Genomic DNA, 14159 nt, shown 5'->3' on the forward strand with positions numbered 1-14159 from the left:
CGGCCCAGTTTGTTTCCCGCGCGGCCCTTTCCGTTTGAATTTAGTTTCCCTTTTTATTTAGTTTAGTGAATTAGCTCCACTTCAAATTAATTTGTGGGAGTTCTACTTATCCAAAATTAGTAAACCAAATATTTTTGGAAAGCTCAGAGCATTATCTATGCAAATCAAAAAAAAACCAACCCCTGCATTGTTGCATATCACATACACTAAAAATAGTAAAATCATAACTATGCCAACTTCAAACTTTTATTAAAAATCAACCATAAATTATTTTGAGGTGATTCTACCTCTCAAGATTTACATTTGTTATTGTCTATCTGATTATGCAATGACATTGAATTTTAGTTGCAGTAGTCATGGGCTAGATCTAAATACTGGCTATGTGGCTATTTTCTATCTCATTTAAATCATGCAAAATATTAATAAAACCTTATGAGGTGTTGCATCTGATTTAAACCACTTTCCCAAGTATTATAATATGAGGTAATGACTTTAGTTCTGCATGACCTCATATTGCATTATTTGAGGATATTAAATCTTAGTAATTCTCAAAGAGTGGAAATTACTTCTCCAAAAATAAAATAAATGGAAACCCTAGTATGGATGCTTGTGATGATAATAGATCATCTTGTGTGAGCTATTATGGTTAAATAGTCTACTTAAGTATTGTTTGGTGATTGTATACCTCATATCCGTTTATAGACGCTAGTACCGAAGGCTACGAGGAGGAAGAGGTCTTCTACGAAGAAGAGGAACACTTTGACAACTGTACCACTCAAGCAAGCTCTACTAATGCAAGCTATACTGGTGCAAGATACCATGGCACTATCATTTTTGTTTAAGGATTTATTCTTCCCAGCCCAAGTTTTTATCTTGCAATCTTTTACTTTGGTTATCAAGGCTTATTTTTATAGTTAACTTTGTCTGAATATAGAGTACTACAAGATCATCAAACTTAGCCTAGATAGCTAAAATTTAGTTAGCACCTCTCATGACTAGTTGCTATTGCTAAAACTAAACCTGACCACTCTAGATGGGAACTTGTGAATCAAATGACTTTGAAAACCATAAAATGATGAGTCATTCTACTGAAAGTTTTGAAGGTGAATATGACCTTTGAATGACAAGGTGAATTTAACAAAAACTGATGGTTGGGTTCGGATGCGATACCATTCCAACTTTAGCATACCCCCACAATACCTCAAAATGGGTAGGGCTTAACTGGAAATTTATGTACTTTAGTATGGGTTCCCTCTGAACAAGCGTCATAGGGGTTATGCCGAGGCTGCCTCCATGAAAAGTGAAATGACGTGAAAAACAGATGAATGTCCTACCCAAGCCCTGTGTAGTTCCTAGGAGGGCAGATTGCCATCCCTAGGAGGCCAAGCTCATAGGGGAGGTGCCTATACTAGGGTAGGTAAGTGAAAGGTTAATGGTTGATGATCCGCATACTGAGTATGATTATTCAGGGCTATCCCTGACGGATGTAATCAAAAGTTGTGGCACAAGAGTGCAACCTCTGCAGAGTGATAAACTATTCGAATAGCCGCGTCCGCGGTCATGGACGGTTGGATGGCCATACTGTTCCGTTGTCACATGTTTTCTAAAAATGACTTGTGACTTGACAGATGAATTTGACTTGACCACAACAGAGTTGTGGGAATGACACTAATGTTCCCAGTTGAGTAATTTTAGGCAAATAAAGAATCTTTAACTACTAGGTGTTTATGAAATAAAACTAGCTTTGTGCAAATAAACCTAGAAGCTTAGAAACCTTAATAGAGCTACTAGTATTTCTCTTAGTGTTAGTTTGCGAGTACTTTAAAAAGTACTCATGGCTTTGTCTCTGGCATTCCAATGGCCAGACTATGAAGAGGAGCACCAGTACCATGAAGATGGACAGCAGGATGTCTATGATAACTAGGACCACCTCCCAACGTCAAGCGTTGCCTGTGGAACAGATGGACCGCTACTACGTTTCTTCCCCTATGTGATTTGTATTTGATCTTTAGATCAACTGTTGTTTTAATTTGGATCATGAGATCCCTTGTTGTAATACGATTATGGTTTGGAATGAATAATGTTCTGTGATATCGACTATTATGTCTCGCAAAAACAAGCTTCCTGGGATTGCGATGTATGGCATAATAGGCATCTGGAATTAAAAATCCGGGTGTTGACAGTTCTTAAGCATGACTTCAAGATAAGAGGGTGCACTTCTATTGTTGCTATAGGAATTTCCATAAAAATTACCATTATTAGAAGGATATGGCCTATAATTTTTGCTACCAAAATTATTCCTATAAGCATTGTTGTTGAAATTATTGTTTTCAATGAAGTTCACATCAACATGCTCTTCTTGAGAAACCAAAGACACCTGGTGGCACTCCCAGAGGGGGAGGCGCGCCACAGGCTCTCTTTCCCATACTGTTAACCTCCTGTTGGCTAATGAGCGCAGATTGAACGCTGTTGGAGAACCCCAAGAGGAAGGTATCATGAGCACAGTAGCAAGTTTTCCTCAGTAAGAAACCAAGGTTTAATCGACTAGTAGGAGAAAGGCGTGACTTCTGAAGGTGTTGCTAGCTTACTAGTGGAAGGGCGCACTACCGGCGTCAGCAACAACATGGAACCTGCACACAACACAACCAAAATACTTTGCCCCAACTTACAGTGAGGTTGTCAATCTCGCCGGTCTTGCTGAACACAAAGGATTAAATGTATAGTGTGGAAAGAGATGTTTGTTTGCAGTGGAATTAAAGAGAACAATGTTTGAAGTAAGTAAACAGAACAAGATGATTGTATTAGTGTAAAAGAAAGGACCGGGGTCCACAGTTCACTAAAGTTGTCTCTCCATAAAGATAAATAACATGTTGGGTGAACAAATTACAGCTGGGCAATTGACAAAATAAAGACCACACATGCCAAGATGATTACTATGAGATTCATTCGGGCATTACAACATAATACATAGACCGTAATCCAACCGCATCTATGACTAATAATCCACCTTCCGGCTATCATTCGAACCCCTTCCAGTATTAAGTTGCAAGCAACAGATTATCGCATTAAGCAATGTGTGTAAAGTAAACAATATAATTATCCCTAGACAAAACATTGTTGTTTTATCCCTAGTAGCAACAACATATCTACAATCTTAGAAGTTATTGTCACTCTTCCAGAAAACTAGAGGCATGAACCCACTATCGAGCATAAATACTCCCTCTTGGAGTTACAAGCATTTACTTGGCCAAAGCATCTACTAGCAACGGAGAGCATGCAAGATCATGAATAACATATGACAAGTATATAATCGATCTCAACATAGTATTCAATATTCATTGGATCCCAACAAACAGAACATCTAGCATTACATAAAGATGATCTTGATCATGATAGGTAGCTCACAAGATCTAAACATGAAGCACAAATTGGAGAAGACAACCATCTAGCTATTGCTATGGACCCGTAGTCCAGGGATGAACTAATCACTCATCACTTCGGAGGCGGGCATGGCGATGTAGAGGCCTCCGGTGATGATCTCCCTCTCCGGCAGGGTGTCGGGAAGAGCTTCAGAACCCTCCCGAGCTAGGGTCGGCGATGGTGGCCGCGATGGAACTTTTCATGGATGGAGGCTCAGGTATTTAGGTTTTTCCTGATATCATGAATAAATAGGCGGAAGGGCGAGGTCGGTCGACGCCCTACGTGATTGCATTTTCTTTCTTTTGAGGGGCCTTGTATTTTGGAAAGTTTTAATGCAACATTAGTGTTGATCTACAATAGTATAATCTTCTTTTTATTAGATTATCAGTCTGTACACTCTATATAGCGCAGTTTCATACAATAGTTATTTATCACTTGGAGACAATGAGTTTGAGGCCGGAGGAGGTTATTTGCTCGAGATTCAAATGGCCAGGATGTAGGAACGAAATCCTCTGTAAACACCAATTTGGAAATTGAGGTGGATGTATGTAGTTGCAAGTACAACTTTTTTTACAAAGTGTTGCAGTACAGTTGCTGAAACATTTTCAGCTTCACGTAATTAAACAAATAAATAATACACTCATTCAACATTGATGCACCTATCATAAGTTTGAGACATGGCCGGAATGGAAGTTATGCGATTACAACACGATGATAATTTCTTTGTGAGAATCTATTCCTGATCACTATCTACATTCATTTCACCATAACTACAATTTCCATTGTAGTACTCACAATTGGTAGTACCGGAAAAAGGGAACACCTTTTTAGCATGCATAGCTAGAACTAAAGTATCATCGTCCTTGGTCCATCGACTTCTTGCAGGTGTGTTTTTTGAAGATCTGTTATTTTTTACAGCAGTTTTCTCCTCCGGTGTAAGCAAGGCACATCTAAACAAAACCACAGACCTGTCACCATGGTACTGTAACATAATAATCTCTTTCAGGGTTCCATGGCAAGCAATCAGGTCTTCATCTTTGCCATATGTGCTTGCTATCATGATTCCACCATTCTCTCGCTTCTTATTTGCACCCCTTACAGCCGTGCAAAATCGAACCCCATTCGCTGTACATGCTGAGTATTTTGTGATTCTGTGATCAGGACCACATGCCAACGCGAAGAGATCATCGTCTACCAGATTGCCATTCTTCATCTTCAGTATCCGCCAAAACACAAGCAAAGAAATATATCACCATATGCCGATAAAACCTATGTTCCAAGAGTTCTTACAACGTGATAATGAAAACTAACATAGCATCTGAACCATGATGCAAACCTTGTAGCCATCATTTTTTGAATATCTAGCACCCCTCCTTGCTCCAACTCTTGTCTGAACATTCTGCCAAAATTGGAAAATAAGTCAATAGGTAGATAAGCATGTTCGAAGGTACGCAAGTAATACATGTGAATAACATACTCTCTGTACTGCTCAACTTCATCACAGCTGTTCAACACAAACCACAGTATTTCATCAATTTCACCTTTAAAATATCCATAATCGTATGCAGAAGTACAACTAACTCAATGCCCAAAAAGGTCTATACTTTTCCTCACACCATGCTTTATAGCATACAACCACTTCTCGGCTGGGAACTACCACCTATATTGAAGAGGAGCTTGGAGCATCACCTCTTCTTCCGGTAAATGTAGAGCTAACTCGATTATTGCTACAATTTGGTCTTTTGGATGATTTGAAACACAATTCTTGCCACAGTTAACAAAATCAGCATATCATCTTGTTGTACGCCCTGAATGATTACTCATAGCTGGGTAAGCGTTAATGCAGTATAGATTATGTCCCTGATAGACAGTTGCAGTTTGTAGGTCTGCAAAAAACGCATCACACCGATCAACATCATTGTTAGGCACCTCGGCAGTATGTTCCATAACATCTGCAAGAAATTCCTCTACATGATTCGCCCCTCCACTATCAGCATCATTGTCAGGCACGTTGAGAGGATGTTCAATGACATTAGCAGCAAATCCCTCTTTATGATTCACCTCTCCATGATAAGCATCATTGTTGATAGGCACCTCGGCAGGATGCTCAATCGCATTTGCATCAAAGTCATCTGCATGATTCACCAATCCATGATCAAGACTATTGTAAGGCCGCTCGACAGGATATTCAATACTTTCCGTATCAAGTTCCAGTGCATGATTTACACTTCCATCATCAGGCACCACAGGATGTTCTATAACCCCTGCACCAAAGTCCTCTAAAATATTCGCTGCTTCATGATTTTCAGACAACTCGTTACCATGTACAATAACAACTGCATCAGAGGGATCTCCGTGATGTACCCACCTCTGGTAAGTAGGATCCATGCCCCTTACGAAAAAGTGACACTGCACATGCATTTGAGTACTATACTTGAGATTCAAACACTCCGTACATGGATTTTATCATTCTCACGGAATCTATCTCGAACAAAGTCCATAAATCCAATCAGACCTTCCACGTATTCTTTCGAAAAACGCGAACCATGCCTCACCCATGTTCTATCTATCAAGTGACACTGATCTGCACAATATTCTGAGGCTTCAAATTTCAGAAAATTGTCCAAAAAACACTTCCAGAGCGTTCTAAAATTGCACATTACTCGGAGACAATTATTTTAGGACTGATGATAGTAATATATGGATGATATTTTTATAGATTTTTTTCTATAAAGGGAATATATTAAAATCAGAAGATACCAATTACACCAGCCTCTCCAACAATGCAACATCCTAATGGCAGTACGGATGCACACAACCAAAAAAGTGAAAGAGGCTAGAGCCTTACCGTGGTTGCAACCTGTCGACCTGAAGAAGTGGTTATTCGGAACAGGCTAGACACTGGAGAATGTGCTGAGGTGCAAGCGATGGTGGACGACGGTGATGGATCCGCTCGGGTGCTGATACGTCTCCGACGTATCGATAATTTCTTATGTTCCATGCCACATTATTGATGATATCTACATGTTTTATACATACTTTATGTCATATTTATGCGTTTTCCGGAACTAACCTATTGACAAGATGCCGAAGGGCCAGTTCCTGTTTTCTGCTGTTTTTGGTTTGAGAAATCCTAGTAAGGAAATATTCTCGGAATCGGACGAAATCAACACCGAAGATCTTAGAATCCCCGGGAGCTTCCAGAACACCCGAGAACCGTCGGAGAGGGGCCACGGGGGCCCACACATGGTGGCGGCGCGGCCCGGGAGGGGGCGCGCCGCCCCTAGTGTCCGGTGGCCCCGGACGCCCTCCGACCTTGCCCTTCCGCCTATTTAAAGCCTCTGTCACGAAAACCACGACACGTTCGACGAAACCGAGAGAAAACCTTCCGGAGCCGCCGCCATCGCGAAGCCAAGATGCGGGGCACGAGGAGTCTCGTCCGGCACGCCGCCGGGACGGGGAAGTGCCCCCGGAAGGCTCCTCCATCGACACCACCGCCATGTTCATCAACGCTGCTATCTCCCATGAGGAGGGAGTAGTTCTCCATCGAGGCTCGAGGCTGTACCGGTAGCTATGTGGTTAATCTCTCTCCTATGTGCTTCAATACAATAATCTCATGAGCTGCCTTACATGATTGAGATTCATATGATGATGCTTGTAATCTAGATGCCATTGTGCTAGTCAAGTGGATTTTACTTATGTGATCTCCGGAGACTCCTTGTCCCACGTGTGTAAAGGTGACAGGTGTGTGCACCGTGTGGGTCTCTTAGGCTATATTTCACAGAATACTTATTCACTGTTATGAATAGCATAGTGAAGTGCTTATTTATATCTCTTTATGATTGCAATGTGTTTTGTATCACAATATATCTGTGTGCTACTCTAGTGATGTTATTAAAGTAGTTTATTCCTCCTGCACGGTGTAATGGTGACAGTGTGTGCATCGTGTAGTACTTGGCGTAGGCTATGATTGTGATCTCTTGTAGATTATGAAGTTAACTATTGCTATGATGGTATTGATGTGATCTATTCCTCCTTTCGTAGTGTGAAGGTGACGAGTGTGCATGCTATGTTAGTACTTGGTTTGGTTATGTTGATCTGTCATGCACTCTAAGGTTATTTAAATATGAACATTGAATATTGTGGAGCTTGTTAACTCCGGCATTGAGGGTTCGTGTAATCCTACACGGTTAGTGGTGTTCATCATCCAACAAGAGGGTGTAGAGTCTAGCATCTATCTATTTATTCTATTATGTGATCAATGTTGAGAGTGTCCACTAGTGAAAGTATGATCCCTAGGCCTTATTCCTAAATATTGCTATCGTCTGTTTGTTTCTTGTTTTTCTGCATCTATACTTCTGCAATATTACCACCATCAACCACACACCGAGTCCTGGACAGCAAAGCACTTTTACGGTGTCGTTACTACTTGCTTATATTTATTCATACCACCTGTATTTCACTATCTCTTCGCCGAACTAGTGCACCTATTAGGTGTGTTGGGGACACAAGAGACTTCTTGCTTTGTGATTGCGGGGTTGCTTGAGAGGGATATCTTTGACCTCTTCCTCCCCGAGTTCGATAAACCTTGGGTGATCCACTTAAGGGAAACTTGCTGCTTGTTCTACAAACCTCTCGCTCTTGGAGGCCCAACACCTGTCTACAAGAATAGAAGCACCCGTAGACATCAAGCACTTTTCAGGCGCCGTTGCCGGGGAGGAAAGGTAAAAGGCACTCATACTCCGGTCCCGGGTAAAGTACTTTTACTGTTGCCGTTGTGTGTGTGCTCGAAGCTATTTCCTTTAGATCCTGCAATTGCATCTTTTTGTTTCTTGTTTACACTAGTTAGGCATAATGGACAACAATGAGCTTCTTATTCTATTTCCTAATTTAAGACATGGATGGTTTGATGCGAAAATTAAAAAACCTATGGAACATATTAGTATGAACGCTTTGAACACCATTGTTGCTAAAGATATGGAAAATTCTAAGCTTGGGGAAGCTGGCTTTGATGAGCATGATATTTTTAGTCCCCCAAGCATTGAGGAGAAAATTTTCTTTGATGATACTTTGCCTCCTATTTATGATGATTATAATGATAGTGGTCTTTTGTTACCGCCTGTTATGGAGGATAAATTTGATTATAATTACAATATGCGTCCTATATTTGATGATGAGAATAATAATGATAGCTACTTTGTTGAATTTGCTCCCACTATTACTAATAAAATTGATTATGCTTATGTGGAGAGTAATAATTTTATGCATGAGACTCATGATAAGAATGCTTTATGTGATAGTTATATTGTTGAGTTTGCTCATGTCGCTACTGAAAGTTTTTATGAGAGAGGAAAATATGGTTGTAGAAATTTTCATGTTACTAAAATGCCTCTCTATGTGCTGAAATTTTTGAAGCTACACTTGTTCTATCTTCCTATGCTTGTTACTCTGCTCTTCATGAACTTGTTTATTTACAAGATTCCTATGCATAGGAAGCATGTTAGACTTAAATTTGTTTTGAATTTTCCTCTTGATGCTATCTTTTGCTTCAACTACTATTTCTTGCGAGTGCATCATTAAAACCGCTGAGCCCATCTTAATGGCTATAAAGAAAGAACTTCTTGGGAGATAACCCATGTGTTTATTTTGCTACAGTAACTTTGTTTTATATTTGAGTCTTGGAAGTTGTTACTACTGTAGCAACCTCTCCTTATCTTAGTTTTTTTGCATTGTTGTGCCAAGTAAAGTCTTTGATAGTAAGGTTCATACTAGATTTGAATTACTGCGCAGAAACAGATTTCTTGCTGTCACGAATCTGGGCCTAATTCTCTGTAGGTAACTCAGAAAATTATGCCAATTTACGTGAGTGATCCTCAGATATGTACGCAACTTTAATTCAATTTGGGCATTTTCATCTGAGTAAGTCTGGTGCCTCAATAAAATTCGTCTTTACGGACTGTTCTGTTTTGACAGATTCTGCCTTTTATTTCGCATTGCTTCTTTCGCTGTGTTGGGTGGATTTCTTTGTTCCATTACCTTCCAGTAGCTTTGGGCAATGTCCAGAAGTGTTAAGAATGATTGTGTCACCTCTGAACATGTGAATTTTTGATTATGCACTAACCCTCTAATGAGTTTGTTTCGAGTTTGGTGTGGAGGAAGTTTTCAAGGGTCAAGAGAGGAGGATGATATACTATGATCAAGAAGAGTGAAGAGTCTAAGCTTGGGGATGCCCCCATGGTTCATCCCTGGATATTATAAGAAGACTCAAGCATCTAAGCTTGGGGATGCCCAAGGCATCCCCTTCTTCATCGACAAATTATCAGGTTTCTTCTCTTGAAACTATATTTTTATTCGGTCACATCTTATGTACTTTACTTGGAGCGTCTGTGTGCTTTTATTTTTGTTTTGTTATTTTCATTCTCTGAATAAATACATACTTGTGTGGGAGAGAGACACGCTCCGCTGGTTCATATGAACACATGTGTTCTTAGCTCATAATGTTCATGGCGAAGGTTGAACTGCTTCGTTAATTGTTATATGGTTGGAAACGGGAAATGCTACATGTAGTAATTGGTAAAATGTCTTGGATAATGTGATACTTGGCAATTGTTGTGCTCATGTTTAAGCTCTTGCATCATATACTTTGCACCTATTAATGAAGAAATACATAGAGCTTGCTAAAATTTGGTTTGCATAATTGGTCTCTCTAAAGTCTAGATAATTTCTAGTATTGAGTTTGAACAACAAGGAAGACGGTGTAGAGTCTTATAATGTTTACAATATGTATTTTATGTGAGTTTTGCTGCACCGGTTCATCCTTGTGTTTGTTTCAAATAGCCTTGCTAGCCTAAGCCTTGTATCGAGAGGGAATACTTCTCATGCATCCAAAATCCTTGAGCCAACCACTATGCCATTTGTGTCCACCATACCTACCTACTACATGGTATTTCTCCGCCATTTCCAAACTAAATTGCTTGAGTGCTACCTTTAAATAATTCAAAATTTATCACCTCTGATTTGTGTCAATGTTTTATAGCTCATGAGGAAGTATGTGGTGTTTATCTTTCATTCTTGTTGGGCAACTTTCACCAATGGACTAGTGGCTTCATCCGCTTATCCAATAATTTTGCAAAAAGAGCTGGCAATGGGATTCCCAGTCCCAAATTAATCAACCTTCATTAATAATTCTCTTCACATGTTTTGCTGCGATTCATCGGTAAGCAACTTAATTTTGCAAATAGACACTCCTTCATGGTATGTGAATGTTGGAAGGCACCCGAGGATTCGGTTAGCCATGGCTTGTGTAAGCAAAAGGTTGGGAGGAGTGTCATCCATAAATAAAACTAAAATACATGTGTAAACAAAAGAGAAGAGGGATGATCTACCTTGCTTGGTAGAGATAACGTCCTTCATGGGAGCCGCTCTTTGAAGGTTTGTCTGGCAAGGGGGTTAGAGTGCCCACTACCATTCGTTGACAACAACAAACACCTCTCAAAATTTTACTTTTATGCTCTCTTTATGTTTTCAAAACCAAAGCTCTAGCACAAATATAGCAATCAATGCTTCCCTCTGTGAAGGGCCCTTTTTTTACTTTTATTGTTGAGTCAGTTCACCTATCTCTCTCCACCTCAAGAAGCAAACACTTGTGTGAACTGTGCATTGATTCCTACATACTTGCATATTGCACTTGTTATATTACTTTACATTGGCAATATCCATGAGATATACATGTTATAAGTTGAAAGCAACCGCTGAAACTTAATCTTCCTTTGTGTTGCTTCAATACCTTTACTATGAATTTATTGCTTTATGAGTTAACTCTTATGCAAGACTTATTGATGCTTGTCTTGAAAGTACTATTCATGAAAAGTCTTTGCTTTATGATTCAGTTGTTTACTCATGTCATTACCATTGTTTTGATCGCTGCATTCATTACATGTGTTTACAATAGTATGATCAAGTTTATGATGGCATGTCACTCCAGAAATTATCTTTGTTATCGTTTACTTGCTCGGGACGAGCAGGAACTAAGCTTGGGGATGCTGATACGTCTCCGACGTATCGATAATTTCTTATGTTCCATGCCACATTATTGATGATATCTACATGTTTTATACATACTTTATGTCATATTTATGCGTTTTCCGGAACTAACCTATTGACAAGATGCCGAAGGGCCAGTTCCTGTTTTCTGTTGTTTTTGGTTTCAGAAATCCTAGTAAGGAAATATTCTCGGAATCGGACGAAATCAACACCGAAGATCTTAGAATCCCCGGGAGCTTCCAGAACACCCGAGAACCGTCAGAGAGGGGCCACAGGGGGCCCACACATGGTGGCGGCGCGGCCCAGGAGGGGGGCGCGCCGCCCTAGTGTCTGGTGGCCCCAGACCCCCTCTGACCTTGCCCTTCCGCCTATTTAAAGCCTCCGTCGCGAAAACCCTGACACGTTCGACGAAACCAGAGAAAACCTTCCAGAGCCGCCGCCATCGCGAGGGACGGGGAAGTGCCCCCGGAAGGCTCCTCCATCGACACCACCGCCATCTTCATCAACGCTGCTGTCTCCCATGAGGAGGGAGTAGTTCTCCATCGAGGCTCGAGGTTGTATCGGTAGCTATGTGGTTAATCTCTCTCCTATGTGCTTCAATACAATAATCTCATGAGCTGCCTTACATGATTGAGATTCATATGATGATGCTTGTAATCTAGATGCCATTGTGCTAGTCAAGTGGATTTTACTTATGTGATCTCCGGAGACTCCTTGTCCCACGTGTGTAAAGGTGACGAGTGTGTGCACCGTGTGGGTCTCTTAGGCTATATTTACGTCGTCGTGGTGAACGAGCGGATGCCATAGGATGGCTTAAGTTGGGGCCGAATGGACGTATGAGGATTCGGGGGAGGGTTTGCGATTAGATGGGAAGAACTTCCGGATGCTCTCCTCAAGAACACAACCAAAGACAGGTATGCAAGAAGAGAGACAAGAGGAAGAACTCTTTACTAGATCGCTAGCTTCATTGATCTCAACATGGTTACAAGCTTCTCAGTACACAGATCTCTCTATGGTCTCGCTACGTGCCCGTGAAGAGGGGCTGCCCCCTCTCCTTATATAGGGGAGAGGGTGGCTTACACTGGAAGAAACCCTAATGGCATCTTTGACTAGACAAACTACTTTACAAAGCTACTTTAATCATAGATGACACCGGAGTCCTCTTTAATCGGGGGCGAGCGTCCTCCGGCTTCTTTGACCGTCACCCTTCTCTTTATCGTCAGCCCTTCGTCAAAAGTTACTTTGCTTAGCTCATCTTTGTCTTGTAGCTCTGGAGAGAATCTTTGACCAGTCCTGCCGACAGGCTCTCCTTTCCGGTATCTTCCTTACCGGGTTCCGGTATACCCCTCTTGGGGATACCGGCTTAGCTCCACTTAGTTAAACTCTTAACCTCAAGTTCCGGTATAAACATTAAACCGGTATCTTGATGGCACATGCCATCCGGTTTGGCATGCCTTTGGCATACCGGGGGTCATCCCCCCAACATTAGTCCCCGAAGCTGGTATAGCCTGGAGGATTCTATCCTACAGGCCATGCCAGGTTTTCATTTCCCTCGGATACCGGTTTAAATACTCATGTCATGAGCCTTGTTCCGGCACCTTTACCCTTGTTCTTTTTCTTCTCCTTGCAAAGCTTGTTCCGGCATCTCTATTGTCCGGTATCATGTGTCTTTATTGCTTCCTCGGCGAAGTCGAGAATATCTCGGGCCTCGCGCCTGACAGAGACATGCGCACTGTGACTGACGCGTCAGTGTCAGGGGTCACTTCCCTTCGACTCCCGCGCGCTCATTTAATGCATCGCAGCCGATCCCATTACCTCTTCGGGATCCCGTGTGCGCCTCCGTGTGGCTTCGTGTTTCTTCGCGTGTACTCCCTCGCCACGTGGCGGCCCAAGGTGCGAACCGTCGTTGGCCGCGGGGCGAACCGCCGCGGCCCAGCGGTTCCCTGCCCATCTTCTCTCTCCTTTATAAACTCAACCGCCCCTTCTCCTTCGTCTTCTTCGCATTCTCCTCCTTCGCGCACAGAGCTCCACGCCTCTGCACCTCCGCCGTTCTCCGTCGTCCGTCGCTTGTCCAAGCTCCGGCGCCCGGTGAACCCACGCCGTGCCTCCGCCGGACCTCGCTGCGCGGAGATCTTCAGCAACTACTTCCTTGCTTCCGCCGCATTTGCGCCTCTTCGCAAGCTTCTCCGCCTCGCCGCCGACGGTGCTCTCCGGCGGCCGCAGGTCCGTTCCGCCGCCAGCAAACGACTCCCTCGGCGACTCTGCCGCTTAAGGTTGGTGCCAATCCCGCTTCACTTGTTCTCTGGTTGCTTTCCAGATCTTGAGTGTTTAGTGTTCTTATTTCCTCTTTTTCCTTGGTTTTCTTCTTACTCGTAGATCTTCACGCGGGGTCCAAATCTGGGATTCTTGTTTTTTCGCCTCTCCTCGCAATGTCTGGCGAGGAGTCCACCTCTGCATCTTCTTCTTCCCTTTCTCTCAAGCGCCGTAGACCATCTCCGGCGAATCCACGGCTCTCGATCCGATGGAGACCGATTCCGGCAATCGGCGGGAATCCGGTAGCCACCAAGAGTCCGGTGGCCCCTAGAATCCGGTAGCTTTAGCCAGGCTACCGGTAGCGCAACCTCCAGCAGCTCCAGCCAATCTTACGGTGAGGAGCCTTCCCCAATCACCCGCGGAGCCTGGATGGGTTCCGGTGT

This window comes from Lolium rigidum, chromosome 4 (genome assembly GCF_022539505.1).
Source record: "Lolium rigidum isolate FL_2022 chromosome 4, APGP_CSIRO_Lrig_0.1, whole genome shotgun sequence".
In the NCBI taxonomy this organism is placed as follows: domain Eukaryota; kingdom Viridiplantae; phylum Streptophyta; class Magnoliopsida; order Poales; family Poaceae; genus Lolium; species Lolium rigidum.